The sequence below is a fragment of the Dermacentor silvarum genome, chromosome 7 (assembly GCF_013339745.2).
Source record: "Dermacentor silvarum isolate Dsil-2018 chromosome 7, BIME_Dsil_1.4, whole genome shotgun sequence".
In the NCBI taxonomy this organism is placed as follows: domain Eukaryota; kingdom Metazoa; phylum Arthropoda; class Arachnida; order Ixodida; family Ixodidae; genus Dermacentor; species Dermacentor silvarum.
Genome location: NC_051160.1, coordinates 39,865,267 through 39,880,784, shown reverse-complemented (window position 1 = coordinate 39,880,784; position 15,518 = coordinate 39,865,267). Strand labels below are relative to the sequence as shown.

Genomic DNA, 15,518 nt, shown 5'->3' with positions numbered 1-15,518 from the left:
TGACGTAAGTAAATTTTGTCAACCTCGGCATAAACTCGAGAATACTTATGCCATACACTACAAGTCCTTTTCAATTTTTTTGAACAAGATATGCAAGAAAAAGCCTAGTTTTATGTAGAAAAAGTACGCGCTTAGGGAAACAAAGGGTAATATTTCATTTGACGTTATCAGGCACGAGAATTCTTCAAAGACATCCACCATCAAATGCAGACTCTTGAACCCTAGGTAGAGACCAGCACCAATCACTGCGAATAGTCCCAAAATATTGCACATCTGGAAAAATGAAACAAAATGAAAAAAGCTTGAAGTATCATAATGAAAAAAAAAAAGCCTAGAATCTATCAGAATTCTTTATCAGCAGTTAAAAGTGCTACAAATGTTATTAAGAATATGATGCGATTATGCGCTTGCCAAAACTCCCGACAGCCTAGGTAAGTATTGACATTTTACATCCATAATTTATTGAACTGCTGGGGTTTATTTCATGAAGCTTTTCGTTCGTTAGTAATGCTTGCCATTGGCCAACCGCCTTCACTAATGATATGTCGAGCACCACGATTGGCTGATACTTGCTTCTACCAACAGTTTTAGCTTATGACCGTTTTTGTGAATCAGGCCCCTCATTCGCGGCACCTCTATCTTCGTCTTTTGTGCCATCTCAAGACAGGTCACTACCTCTACTAAACTGGAATAGGTACTTAAATAGTCCTTTTTTTCTACGGGTAACCCAGTTATTATTTATTGGACGGACGCAATGTGGCATAAAACGATCATCTATGATTACCATGCCAAATAAGAATGCTTTGTTATTCAAGTCTGGTGAGCGTACAACGTATGTGGGCAAGTTGTGGAAAGCGGAAAATTATTCCATCTATACTTAGGCGATAAATATCTGTAAGATAGCTGCTACCAATGCAGTGATTTTTTTGCTAGGCATTGTCCACACTAAAAGTAGAATATGGACTTTTGTTTACTTACTCAAATTTTGTAGCTGTCATTGATCAATTATGTGTTATTATTCATACAAATAAAAGTCAGATGGCCATGGCAGGGGTTGTTACATTATTCATCCGAAAAATCCGTCGTTTTGCCCTTAAAGAAAGAAGAAACAACTAAACAAAGCGAACCAATGCTATTCTACAGCGAAACTGTTAGTACGACTGGAGGCACTCAAAAACGTTATATGTTCGCCTTCATTGTTTTCTAAAAAAACTAGGTAACCAACGAAGTTTATATTTTTTGTGAAATGTAGGAATGTTTAGGGGTGTGTAAAGGTAAACTTTAAAACATGAGTTAGTTGCCGTATAAAGGGAAATTGTTATAGCCTTCTTTTCGACCAGTTTAGAGATGTTATATGAAACGCTTACAAAGATTCCCCCCTCCTATGGGAAAAAAAAAACACAACACAAATGACAGCAATTTAGTATTTAGAAAAATTGAGGTGAGGTTATGGGTGACGTGTACCGAAAGGTTGAAGTGCGGGGATGGTCATGTGCTTTGGAAATAATTACAGATAACTCGTTTCTTCCAACTTTCATGCATTATACGTAGGCTCCTTCGTTTTCAGGTTTTAAATTTTTGAATAAGGGAGTAAAAATCGGGTGCTTGGGATTTCCTGGCAACATTCACAGGCGATTATCACATGCAATGGTCTCTTTTCGGACTCAAACGTGCTTAAGCAAGCAAACTCGCTCAAGGGAACCGTGACTGCAAGGAGAGCGGCTCGCAAGACATGTGATGAACTCATTTATGGGAATCGACGTTGGAAGACAATATTTATACTAAACAGTGTCGCCGTTTTGCCCGAAAGGCGAAGCATCGATTGCAATAGCAAATTAGTGGACCGCTATGCGAAGTAAAGCTGGTAGTTTTATTGGCCTTATAAGCTTGTAAACATTGGCATACTATCTAAATTAACAAGAATGGTGTCACGCGCGCACAAGCAAGCATCAACACATCTCACTCGATGATCGCGGAAAGTCGCTGTCAAAACGCTGGGGCGAGGAAGCGCGGCCACAGCAGCGAGCCAATTGACCTTCGTGCTGCCTCCCGCATCAACGTGAACTAAACCGCGAAAACACAGCGCACGGCGGACTCTGTACCCGACGCAGATGGCTTTGAGTGTATTGCAGTGAGCTGTTTCGGTGTATAATTGTATTGACTTGAAGCTAAACATTTCGACAGAATTACCTGTCTGGTTGGCAAAAGTGATAAGACTTAGAGATTGACTCCAACCAAATAAGGAAATTTACTAGCCCGACGTTTCGGAACCAATTCGGCTCCTTCTTCGGAGGTGGCGGTGTGCCGCTTTTAAAAGGTCCGTCGTAACAAAGGAGAGGAAGGGGGAGAGAGCGTAAGGTGCGGAGACACTTGGCAGGGCACCTGTTCTAGACAGACACAATAGGTGGTGGGGTGGGGTGGGGTGGGGGGGGGCTTCGGCGTCGCTGGTCGGCTAGGTTGACCGATGCTGGGCGCCCTTTAGTCGCGGGAATGTGTTGACGAGGGACAGGGGGGGGGGGACGAGTTGTTTTGGTGTTGCTGACCTAGAGCGGGGGGTCCTTTCTTCCCTTCGTCGCGTCTGCAAGGCCATGAACATACAAAGAAGGAAGAATGCCCTTCACGCGGTTTATATTACCCGCCGTGTTCTGAATGTGCCAAGACTCGAGTAGTAGCCTTTTTCGCCAGTTTGTCTCTGTTTGAAGGATTTGGGTTTCGTGGAAAGAAATCTTGTGGTCGGCGTCTTCGGAATGTTCGGCGACGGCGCTGCGTATTCGGTTGAATGTTCTGACGTCGTTTTCATGTTGTCTGATTCTTTCTTTTAGATTTTTGGTTTCCCCGATGTACGACTGTCCTGAAGGATTTGCATTTCGTGGAAAGAAATCTTGTGGTCGGCGTCTTCGGAATGTTCGGCGACGGCGCTGCGTATTCGGTTGAATGTTCTGACGTCGTTTTCATGTTGTCTGATTCTTTCTTTTAGATTTTTGGTTTCCCCGATGTACGACTAACCTGAAGGATTTGGATTTCGCGGAAAGAAATCTTGTGGTCGGCGTCTTCGGAATGTTCGGCGACGGCGCTGCGTATTCGGTTGAATGTTCTGACGTCGTTTTCATGTTGTCCTGATTCTTTCTTTTAAATTTTTGGTTTCCCCGATGTACGACGGCTGTACGACGATGTACGACGGATGGGCTGTTTTTTTTTTCGTGCGCGCAATAGCCTGAATTTTCATACTCCTCATGACACTCTATCGGATGTTAGCAAATAGAAGGGTAGTGTCCGTCCCTGACAGCAGTCAAGTTTGTCATTGATGTGTCTTAATCACTTCTATGGGATTTGTTTTATTTTTCTAGTTGGAGCTTTCTCTCACTCATGGGACTGGGGAGGGTCATTTTTACCAATTTGTTATAGGTTATAATTCTCCATGTGAGATGGGACGACGAAAAAAAAAAACGCCTAAACGTTTCTTATTGACCAAACATGTTGCTCTTGCATAATTCGCTGTCGTCTTCCCAGCTGTTAGCGTCAGCCTTCTAGTATTTGGCTCACAGTTTCAATTCAGCAATAAGTGGAAGCGACGTAGTGTGTGTGCCCACGGTTTTTCTTATTCGGTGGCCAACGGTGTGAGTGAACGTATGCGTACGACGAACGGCAATCCTGTCTGTCATATGAAGTAGGACGTCATTACGATGGCATATATAAAAAAAGGGAGCGGTGGCGCTGGCTAACACTCCCAGGGTTAGCTGTAGTTGTAAACATAAATACCCAAGATAGTGGATGGGAAAACGGCCCCGCGGTAGCTCAATGGTCATCGCACGCGTAATGCGAAGACGTGGTATCGTGTCCCACCTACGGACAGTTCTTTTTCATCCATTTTCATTTCCATTAATTTATCATTTCGTTAATTCAATTAGTAAGTACAAGTAATTTCCCCTATGTTGTCCTTGGTGTCACTGTTGGCTTCAGAAGAACATGTACATTGAGCGTAGTGATTATCTGTATACTGTACAGGACACCTCTTGCGACTATACACACCACTGCAGGACGAAGGCCTCTCCCTGCGATCTCCAATTAGAGCACTGCACGGGCCGATTTTTTCAGCCCGGGCCCGGCCCGGGCCCGTTTTTACGTTGGGCTGCCCGCCCGAGCACGATCAAAACTTTTATGGTGAGACCCGGGCCCGGCCCGGGCCCGAAAATAATCTACGTTACCCGCCCGGCCCGGCCCGCCACCCGTTTACCTTAGGCCTGAGCCCGGCCCGAGCCGGTTCGAAACCGGCCCGAACCCGGCCCGAGACCGAAAAATACATGTTTGTCAGAGTTGAGACGCCCGAGAATAACTCGCTGCACGTTACATGCAGACGACTAGAAAGCCCGAGCCCGGCCCGGGCCCGCGTCAAAAAGCACATGCCGCGCCCGAGCCCGGGTCGAGCCCGTGAAAAAACTGCTCTACCCGGCCCGGCCCACGAGCCTGGCCCGGGCCCGCGTCAAAAAGCACATGCCGCGCCCGAGCCCGGGTCGAGCCCGTGAAAAAACTGCTCTACCCGGCCCGGCCCGGCCCACGAGCCGGGCCGGGCCCGGGCTTTCGGGTAAGCCCGAGCCCGTGCAGTGCTCTATCTCCAATTACCCCTGTCTTGCGCTAGCGTATTTCAACTTGCGCATGCAAATTTCCTAACTTCATCACCCCATCTGGTTTTCTGCCGACCTCGACTGCGCTTCCCTTCTCTTGGTATCCATTCTGTAACCCTAATGGTCCATCGGTTATCCGTCCTACGCATTACATGGTCTGCCCAACTCCATTTCTTCCGCTTAATGTCAACTAAAATATCGGCTATCCCCGTTTGTTCTGTGATCCACACCGCTCTCTTCCTGTCTCTTAACATTAGTCCTAAGATTTTTCGTTCCATTGCTCTTTGTACGGTCCTTAACTTGTTCTCGAGCTTCTTTGTTAACCTCCAAGTTTCTGCCCCATATGTTAGCACCGGTAGAATGCAATGATTGTACACTTTTCTTTTCAACGACAGTGGTAATCTCCCAGTCAGGATTTGGCAATGCCTGCCGTATGCACTCCAACCCAATTTTATTCTTCTGTGAGTTTCTTTCTCATGATCAGGGTCCCCTGTGAGTTTTTCACCTAGATAAACGTACTCCTTTACAGACTCTAGAGGCTGACTGGCGATCCTGAATTCGTGTTCCCTTGCGCGGCTATAGAATATTATCTTTGTCTTCTGCATATTCATCTTCAACCCAATTCTTACACTTTCTCGATGACACTTTCTTGATGATTAATAAAAATCGGGCCCCTCGGTTCCCTTTCTTCTCGTTCATTACATAACGAGGGCTCAAATCCGGCAACATTGATGCCTTCAGGTATGTGGGTTTATTGACCAGTTGCCATCACCCAAAAAGATCACGTGCTCGTGACGCCTGCGGCAGAAAGGGTGTTCCACATCCGCCGCCATGGTTTGTGAGTGGTGGCGCTGGCTGATAGGTCTAGTTGTAAAACATGAATACCCCAGAAAGTGGATGGGAAAACGGCTCCGCGGTAGCTCAATGGTAGAAGCATCGCAAGCGTAATTCGAAGACGTGGGATGGTTCCCCACCTCCGGACAGTTGTTTTTTCATCCATATTGAATTCCAGTTATTTATCATTTCTTTAATTCGATTAGTAACAAATTGGGCCCCGCGGTTCTCTTTCTTCTAGTTCATTATATATATATATATATATATATATATACAAGGTGTTTCAGCGAACACTTTCAAAAATTCTTAAAGGTTGCCTGTGGCAGATGGCACAATTCTAGTTCATGAGCTGGTCTACTCGAAGAGGTGGACATTAGTTGCACAAGAAATTGAAATGCGTAATCAAGTAATTAACAGAAATTCACTAATTAAGTTTTTAACTAATGACCTGATTGCCCATATTGCAATTTAAAAACTGTAGCCGTGGAGTTCGCAAGGCGGATCCACTTGGAATGAATTCTCGGGATGACACTAGTTTCAAGATATTAATTACCGAACTTTGCGGAGAAATGCATTGGCGTTCCAGTTAGGTTCTAAACAAAACGTCACTTTATGCATTGAATCATAAAATTATAACTGGAACGCCAATGCATTTCTCCGCAAAGTTCGAGAATTATTATCTCGAAAACTGGTGTTGTCCTGAGAATTAATTCTAAGTGGATCCATCTTGCAAAATCCATGGCTACAATTTGTAAATTGCAATATGGGCCATCAGGTAATTAGGTGAAAACCTAATTAGTAAATTTTTTAATTAGTCGATTATGCATTTCAATTTTGGTGCAAGTAATGTCCGCCTCTTCAAGTAGACCAGCTCATTAACTAGAATTGGGCTATCTGCCACAGGCAACCTTAAATAAATTTTGAAAGTGTTCGCTGAAACACCCTGTACATATACAGGGTGTTCTCGAGGGAGGCAGTCAGGGTACGTCAATATCGCCTGGCAAAAGGAGGCATTGGGTCGGTCTTTCGGCAGCGTGGCGAGGTGATGGAAAGGGGCGCGGGCAATGTGCCTGATGTGTGCTCTGAGCACTTCCAATGTCAAATGAGTTCTCACTGGGTAATCGAAAATAAAAAAGAAAGCTAGCAGTGATACGAAACCATTCAGTGCTCTCATAGTGCAACCCAGAAAATATACATCTGGTAGTATTATGCGCGGTCATGATTTTTTATACAAGTTAATAGAGATGTAGTTGATGAACCAATATAATACGGGTGTCACACGGTGCACTTTTGATCGTGATCAAGCCCCATCCGGATCGCATTTCTTGGTCGTGATGGGCTGCTTTGCGCAAGCTGAACGAGGGAGCCAATCGCAGTCGAGAATTTCGATCCGGATCGGGCTTGATCGCGATCAAAAGGGGTGGTGTGACACCGGTATACGAAAAAGTGTGCTCAGCTGTACTGTAGTAGAATAAACAGTTACGTCATCTTTTGACGCTTGCTACAGGCAGTTCGCATCTAGCGTAGTGATTTCCCACTCACCACAGCTGCACAAACACTCGGTAACCTCATCTCTACAAATGGGAACGTACGGGCTTTGGCAATATCCTTGCCAAACGGACTCACATGTTTGGTGTGCTGATACTGAAATGATACAGTAGAAGCGTGGATTAGTCAACGAATAAGAATATCATGCAACCACTATATTATCCTTTTGCCTAATATTCTAAGGCGTGTTAATTGGCAAGCAAGCGCTGACGGGTGCACTGATAGCACAAGTACTGTCGAACATTGAGCGTTGGTTATCCTCACATGACACTTAGAAGCAGCCTTCAGTCTTCCATATTCAGCTCCTCGCTACACTCTATTAATTTAAGAGGCAAACGTATAGAACTTGGCGGCTGACGTGTTTTTTTTTGTGTGTGAAAGGTACATTTACCACAAGCGATTTTGAGCGTCTGTGGCTACAGCGATGATCATTTTTTCCCAGTCGTGTGCAAGTAGTGGCCTCTGGCTTTCCCAGCTCCAGGCCACATGTGACTGAGCACGTCAATCTGTATCGACGCAGGGCCAATGGTCAGATGCGCTACTCTTCCACATGGACTGCTTCACCCCATAGGCTTGTTGACAATGATCAAGCGACGAGAGCGTGGCAGTTGGTATTGGACGGTCATCACTCTCAAATGGAGTGGTAGTACAGCCTGTTTGAATTGGCATCAAAATTTTAAAGGATTACGTAGTGTTCAAGTTTTACGTCTGAAGGCCGCGCTGTCGGCTACAATAAACATCGGAAAAATTTTAGAACCTGGGTGGTCATTCAGCTTTCACATGAAGAAAATGCTTGAACATTTTCACGTTGTAAGATAATATCAGTGCATATATCGGGCTCACGATATGTTTCCTCGACATTGTTAGCGGCACCACACCACGACCTAAGTTCATCATTTGCAGCATTATTATACTTAGGGTTCCTTGACTGACTCTTATTTCAGTGCGTGGTTCAAGCGTTAGAGAAACTAATGCGAAATTTTTGTTTTATCATAGGTTCTTTATACAATGAATCGATATAAGAAGAAACTGAAAAAAAGAACCTTTTTTTGTCTGTTTTCCCATAGCATCACCGTAATTTGCGAGCTATATTGCGAGTCTGAACAATGCTTAATGGACACGCTATGGCTATGGTCTAGCACCTAGGTATTGACATTCACAGCAGAGACACTTTGTATGATATATTTCTTACCGCACCGGACAGGTGATTTTGTTGCGTCCGTTAGTATGCAGCTCCTCTTTTGTCCAAAGTTGCAGGAAGTGGCATTTCCGCACAAATGTTCTGTGGCACCTGGACGAGGCTAGGACATCGAGAGGCTTTGGACAGAGCATTTCCTAACTGGCTGCCATCTCTCATTTTGGTTTACTAAACTGCTATTAGTTCTGCAGCTGCTATTTGCACTACTATAGCATGAATAATATTTTGACGGTACTAATAATGTTTATTTGACCAGATCTTAGGAATCTGCGAGTACAGTCACTTGAATAACGCTCTCAGTAAAAACGATTCAGCAATTTTGCCCCTCATATCGAGCTCGTTGGTGTATAAGGTGAACACAATCAACTGCAGGCGCGTTATGCGTGATGGGACGTGAATGTTTAGTAGAATGTCTAAAAAATGGTTTTGAGATATATACCCCACCGAGAAACAAAATTTACAATTTAATTCAATGCAATACGTATTCACAAACAACATGTTGCGCCCGAAATATGTAAGACAAAGGCAAAATAATAGTAATACATCAGAAAATGACAGCGCTAAGAGAGATTTAGATGGAGTTGAAGTTCACTTAGCACATTCGGAATGTTTACGTTGGGAAGAAATGTGCCTATTCATAAAAAAAAAACACAACGATAACAGTGGCCTTGTAATAGAAAAAAAAAATGCTAATAGTCAAAATAGGAACCGGAAGCATAGCAGAAGCCTAAAAATTATTTTAACGTTATTTGCGCTAGTCGTATCAACTGCACCCAGAGAAGTTGTTAAAATGATCGGGCTTATTTTCTTGGCAATGTCGATCATGCAGCGGCCGATATCAATATGGGATAGCTTGGAGAGGGTGCGCATTTTTTGCAAGAGTGCATAAGACTTCCCACGCACACAACTACAGAGCAGAAGCCAATGTGCAAAAAATGACTTATCGCATATTTTGATTGCCTATATATTCAAAGTGCCGTTGAACAACAGCCTTTTAGAAGAGCCCTCAAGTACTTTTAACAAATGCACGAGACCTGTTAAAAAAAGCATTAAAAAAATGCAGAAACCTTCTCGATTGTAGTGCAAGATTGATGCATTCATTACCATTATTCTCGTTGGCGCTATCCATAAGCAGCTTTTTTCCCCTCTACTGCTGTAAGCTATATTTTGTTTTGTATATAAATTTACATCACATAGTGACGCGCGTGTTTTCAAGAAATTGAATAAAATGTTTCGTGGCATGAAAGAAAGACCAAAATAACAGCGTGTCTGTTTACGCTTATTTGCAAACAAAGTCAGACGCAGGAGTAGTAACGTAGTTTTGGCATTAGCGTTGAAAATCATGATTCTCTCACAAGAAGACGCCCACTATCGAAGCCTGTGAATCAGATACTTGCGTTTATTGTAATAGAGACGGGAATTCATTGGCGAAACTTGCGCAAATAGCACGGATTTATTATCAAAGAAAAGGGCGGAAAGTAACTTGGTATTTATGTGCGATAAAACATCAAGAAACTATTGCACACATCGCCATTTCCCAGCCATCAACCCGATAGTTTCAACGACATTAGCCACTTTATAATTTGGAAGCAAATTGCCAACGGAGGCAATATTTTACTGTTATCTTTCGCAACTGTCAAGTAATTATACATCGGCCTGTCATATTATAGCCATCGACAGCCGAGTGTACTTGGACAAAGTTTTACACGTCAATCAGTCACTGGGTTAAGATGAATTTTTCTTAAACTGCGCCACTTCTTTCTGAGAAATCCATATTAGTTTATTCTGAAGCTTCAGGCAAATTTCCCTTTTATGACGGCATATTCTGAGCCTATACACATGTAATTGGTAAATTTATTGATGTTCGATTGGCTGAAGTACATATACAGTTACTATTAGCCGTTTTCCAGTTCCCGGTAAGCACAATCAGCGGAATTTATTCGCTGACGGAAAATGTAGCTGATCAAAAGAATTTCCAGGCTACAGTAGAAGAGAGACAGATATATTTTAATAAGAGCTGCAAATGTTAGGCCTTCCTTTGCTACCGCTAGAATAAACTTATATGTTTCTATGATGTGCGCGCACTTAAACTCCTTTAAAGGGCACAATGCATGTTACAGATGTCCTAGCACAATTGCTCACTACTGTAATGCATAAGCCACGGGAACGAACGCACACGAATGTGTCCTGGTTACGAATGAGAAATGATTAATACATTCGTGCGAAATAAGGTAAAATAATTGGTTATTATGGGCGCACTGTACCCTTGGCTCCTGTTCCCTTAGTTGGGGATACAACGCCGATGACGGTGGCTAAGAAAGACAGCAGTAGGACACCGAAAGCCATGGAGGTGAACGTCATGGCTGGAAAGAAAAAAAAATAAGGGCACACATTGAGGGGTCCATTTCTGAGAGGCGCTTATCTATTTGCGCGCAAATAAAATGAAAGCGACGATATATTTTCACTTGCATAGCGCTGTTGCAGTGAAATGTTATAAAATATATGAGATACCTTGCCTCAGAAAGCTTACCAACTAGAAAGGAGTTGGAAGTGTCCAAGTAGTAAGCTCTACACAGAAGTATGGACTTTCAGTAGACGCACACAGATACGATATGGGATTTATTTTTACTTTTTATGGCCTGTATTGTCAATTATTTACAAAAGACAATCGCAATTCTTTACGACGAGGAGGCCTCCGAACAAGCCTCTGCTGAGAAAGACAAAGGCTAGCCGCAGCGTTAGAAGAATTACTGAAATGTTTGCTTTTTATTTATTTCCTGGACAATCGCTAAAGAAACAAAACACATGACGGTGTCGTGTGTGTCCATGACATGTCAATGTAGAAACAATTCTTTTTTGGGAGAGCAACTGGGTTTGTGTATTTTTGAATAAGGTAAATATTGTGATAAAAACGAAGACTTCGTAGTTTAACGTACTTGTAATTACATTGTTGTCTAAATGAAGTGGTTGACTGAGTGTGCCATGCAGAATATCAGTTCAGTAGCTAAAAAAAGCTCAGTAAGGAAACATAAATATTCAGAAGCAAAAAAAAAAAGAAAATATCACCTGTCGCAGGCAAAGTAACCAAAAATATTCGTGCATAAGACACAAGATTTCCCAAAACATTTTACATAAGCGATAGGGTGTTTCAGTAAAGCTATTAAGTGAATGCTAAACAATAACGTATTTGACAGATCTGGCAAACACACACACACACACACAAAAAGAAAGGATAAAAAAAAGAATCCATTGTCGAGGCTAAAAAAGACAAGGCCGACGTACATTGTCATTCAAATAATTCGGTGACTAAATGCTGATTATATCTCTCTATTCTGAATATTTCAGTCTTTTGTTCATTGTTATTATATTCGTATCATATATGCACGCGCAAATGCATATGCACACACAATTACATAGACCTTGTTTCTTTAACATCAACACTTGGTTGACGCTTTCTTATTTATTCGCAAGAGAGCAAGTGGGCTGATCTCAGAGATAGTGGAGTCTACAGTGCGGTATCGTTAAATTACCGCATTTTGCTCGTAAAACAATGAACGAAAAAAAGAGGTAAAGGATTGTGCTAGTGCATGCTTATGAGTTATAACTTCGTCATTTATACAGAGAGTAAGCAAGCGCTCTTTCTTAGGCGACAAATGGCACCAGAACTTTCCCAGAGGCGAAAGGAGAAATGTTTATTGAAAATTGTGATAGTGATATTTGGCATTTTTGATGCTCATCTGCAGCGGTGTGCACAGAAATGTGAGCTTTTGCATTGGGGTCACTGATGGATTTCGCCGTGGTTGCTTTCTCATTGTCTTTGCCTTTCGTTCCAAGCATACAATGTTCATATGTTTCCGTAGGTTCCGGCTACAGAGCACGGTCAATTTCGTTGGCACTAAATCACATAAGCAGCCTGTCACAAGGTTCTTAAAGAAGCACCAAAGATCGTTCACTGAGACGAGTTTTGAACAGCTGAACTGAAAAAAAAATAAAGGACTAAGGAAGACCAACAAAGACCCCGCTTTGACGAATTGAATGAATGCCTGGAACAGCGATGTAGTTAACTGTTTTTCTTAGCCATTTTTTAAGTTCAGCTGTTTTAGTCATGAACCAACTAGCTCAGTGAAATACTCTTCTGATCGTTGACTGACTACGAACTTGACTCGGAAACAAAAGAAAAACTTTTTCGCGGACACCTAAGCACTTCTGACGAGTTGTGAATGCGGAAGCAATAATGCCCAATTGAACGCCGCTGAGCGGTCACTCAAGTTAATGAACTCCTCGCGGGCAAGCGAGTGCGTTGGCATACATGGGCAACGCCTCCCAGATAGCACAAGGCCAATGCACTTCGGTCCGTGACGTCATGCTACCTTGCACGACTGCCATAGCACCTTATGGGGACGCTCCTGAGCAAGCCGCGGTGATTTTGACGGCACCGCTTTCGTCACTGCGGGCCTGGCAATGGAAATTTAGGTTCAATTAGCATGACGTCATCAAGCTCAGTGCACGTGCTGCGAATCAAGGAGGCGTTGGTTTAGCCCAGTGGGTAAGACACTCGGCTTCAGAGTGGGGGGGGGGGTCGTAAGTCCAAAACTCACTACCAGTGAAGTTTTTCCTTTCGAATTTGTTGTGTTTTCTTATACATAAATTTTTTATAGCGATTACGGAGGCACAATTAGAATATATGCTGCCGAGAGCGAGGGTGACATGGCTTCATGGCGATGCCCTCTCCCCTCACGCAACAACACCTGCCGCGCTGCCGGGGCAGCAGGATTTTTTTCCACATGTCTCCCCCCACGTGCCCCCTTGGAGATGTCAAGACAGCGCACACCCTCCCGGCATTTCTCCCTTGCGCGCGCGAGAAGATGCCGCCACATCAAGTCAGCATCCTTCTCGGCTTACCCTTGTAAGATTTGCTTCCTACCTACAGCATAAGGCGCGCGCCTGCGATCTTGTCGCTCTTGGACTTTAACCGGAACATCACGGCGACGCCGTTGGCGACGGCGACTATGCCGGCGGGAATCTGCCTGGAGTGTCCATATAGTTGCTATCGTATTGAAGAAAGTACCACAGGAGAAGAAGATTAAATTCGCTTAGACTCTGTGCAAATTTCATTACTCGATTTGTATATTTTGGACTCGATTTGTATATTTTGGTGGAAGCAGGCCAGGTTATTGACAGAAAATATTCTACAGATACATTTAAAACTCCTTACCTGCGGGAATGCGAGAGCATTATACCGTTCGTAGACCTCGGAACGTCATGAACGCGCCCATGAATGCACGCACTAGGTACACCTTTAGTAACCCAGAACCGTGGAGACGCCGCGGCATCGGGGTTGCGTGCTCGTCTCGCATACAGGTGGCCCGGGTTCGATTACCACCCTGACCGAAATGTATAAAATTTTCTTTTCAAAGCCATTATTTACTTTGTCTACAGAAACCTCCCTCAGAAATATGAAGCCACCCCGAGAATCTTGTGACGTGTTTTTACTCTTTGCGGCGTCCGCCATTTTTGGTACCATCTTTCGGTCACGCTGACGCCGATGGATTTACGCGTAATGGGACATATAGTCCTGAAGTATCAAAAATGAAAGTAATATTGCCAGTCTTGAACAGCATAATGTACGGGTGCCCACAAAATAACTCGGAACGCCAGAGTGGGGGCCTCTCACCGGCGGAGCGCGAGTGAGAGGCCACCAGAGGTATACAGAGTATATATATCTTACACCGTGCCCTAGATGTGTTGTCGCAGCGCTAAGAGGGACAAACCGCAAGTTTTTTTGACGCATGGCAACGCCTATTGACCCTTTTCGCGGAGCAGTTTGCTTTAGAGAAACGAGATGGCGCTCACGGCTGCGCGCCATACCTCTCCTCAGCGACCGCGCACGAATACGAAACCATTACCGCTTCTACCTTGCTTCTGTGCGATCAGCTGTCGGAAATGCAACTGAGTTTTCGGTAACACACCGTGCTCCAATTATGCTAGATTGAATCATGTGGATTGAAGACGTGTGCAGTGGCTGCAAAAATAGTGACTGGCATGTTAAGGAATGGAATGAATCTGTGTGCCCAAGTTCGCGAACCGCTGCTGCAACTGTCAGAACGTGTTACCGGCACTTCGTGATGTACGGCTTTCCTCGAGGATTTAGAATTTGCTCATCCGCCAGCCTAGTATCGCTAACCTTCAAAGAAAGGGCTTCATCCCCAGAGCGTCGGCAAGAGTGAGTACCACTCGTTAAACAATGACAAAGGCAGTAGCGCCGCTTTCTGTCATGGTAAGTTTCGCGTACGTTATCTATACACATCTGTCGCAAATGGCAGGAAAATTTACGCCCACTTTATCGCTGACGTATCAAGAATAAGTGAAGGGGCGCACACTTGAATATATGCGCACTGTATACGCACAATAAATGACGGACTACACCTATGGCGCACGAATGGTCGAAGCTGAATGTTTCGTGATGGTCCACAAGAGTAAGCGAGTTACCAGCTGTAATAAATATTTGCTACAAGTTATTACAATGTCCAAAACAGCTACGTTTCAAGGCTTGTGCGCAGCAAGAACAAATCTATCGGAACTGAGCACACCCGCGAGCGATTAGGCAGAAAATAATCAGATAGTGGCCGCACCGAAGAACTTCACTGAGTCAGAAACTGACAAGCCACTTGTTCAAAATATTTGCCGAATAAGTAACAAAGAGCAAAACACACTAATCCTGACTGAATTCATAATCGGAAAGCTTGGATACCTTGGAATACATATTTAGCACCGCTTTTAGAACAAACACCATATACGATGCTTGCGCCGTTTGGACATAGCTTAATCAGCTCCGAAAGCGCTTTTGCATGTTCTCTGAAGCTGTGATCAAAGCTTCGTGTCGTCCACCTAGTCACCGTCTACGATATCTCCGAAAACAAAGGTTTTCTAAGCTGCGCCGGCGTCATACACTTCCATTGTAAACAAGAAGGCAACGGAGGCAGTTGAGGCAAGCAATGGACGCGTAACCACGTGATCAAACATGGCAGCGCCCACGGGATCGCCGCGAAAAGGGTCAATAGTGCTAGAAAGCTGGTTATGCGGCGTTGCTGCTCCAGGACATGTAGCGACATCTGTGTCGCCGGTAAGCACTCATAGATTGGCTGTTTGCGTGTGCCTCCAGTGCGTCTTGTGGAAAATGCAGCGGTTAGCGACTACCATGCGTTGTTTTGTGGTTTCCGGACGTTAAAACGTTGACAGCTACTTCAAGAAGAGAATTGCTTGTCGCTTGGGAGGAAGCTGTACGCGAGTTAGCATGTGTATGGTGCCAAAGAGGA

At 44.1% G+C, this 15,518-nt stretch overlaps 1 long non-coding RNA gene across 1 annotated transcript in view; it reads right to left on the bottom strand.

Moving 5' to 3' along the window:
- Positions 1-964: 964 nt before the first annotated feature.
- The window catches only part of LOC125946710 (uncharacterized), a 16,613-nt gene continuing 2,059 nt past the window's right edge, over positions 965-15,518 (bottom strand). The window contains exons 3-5 of the long non-coding RNA XR_007467800.1: positions 8,197-8,295; positions 6,999-7,100; positions 965-1,092 (exon numbers count right to left, since the gene is read on the bottom strand). This is a non-coding gene — a long non-coding RNA (uncharacterized LOC125946710). The remainder of the gene's footprint in view (positions 1,093-6,998; positions 7,101-8,196; positions 8,296-15,518) is intronic.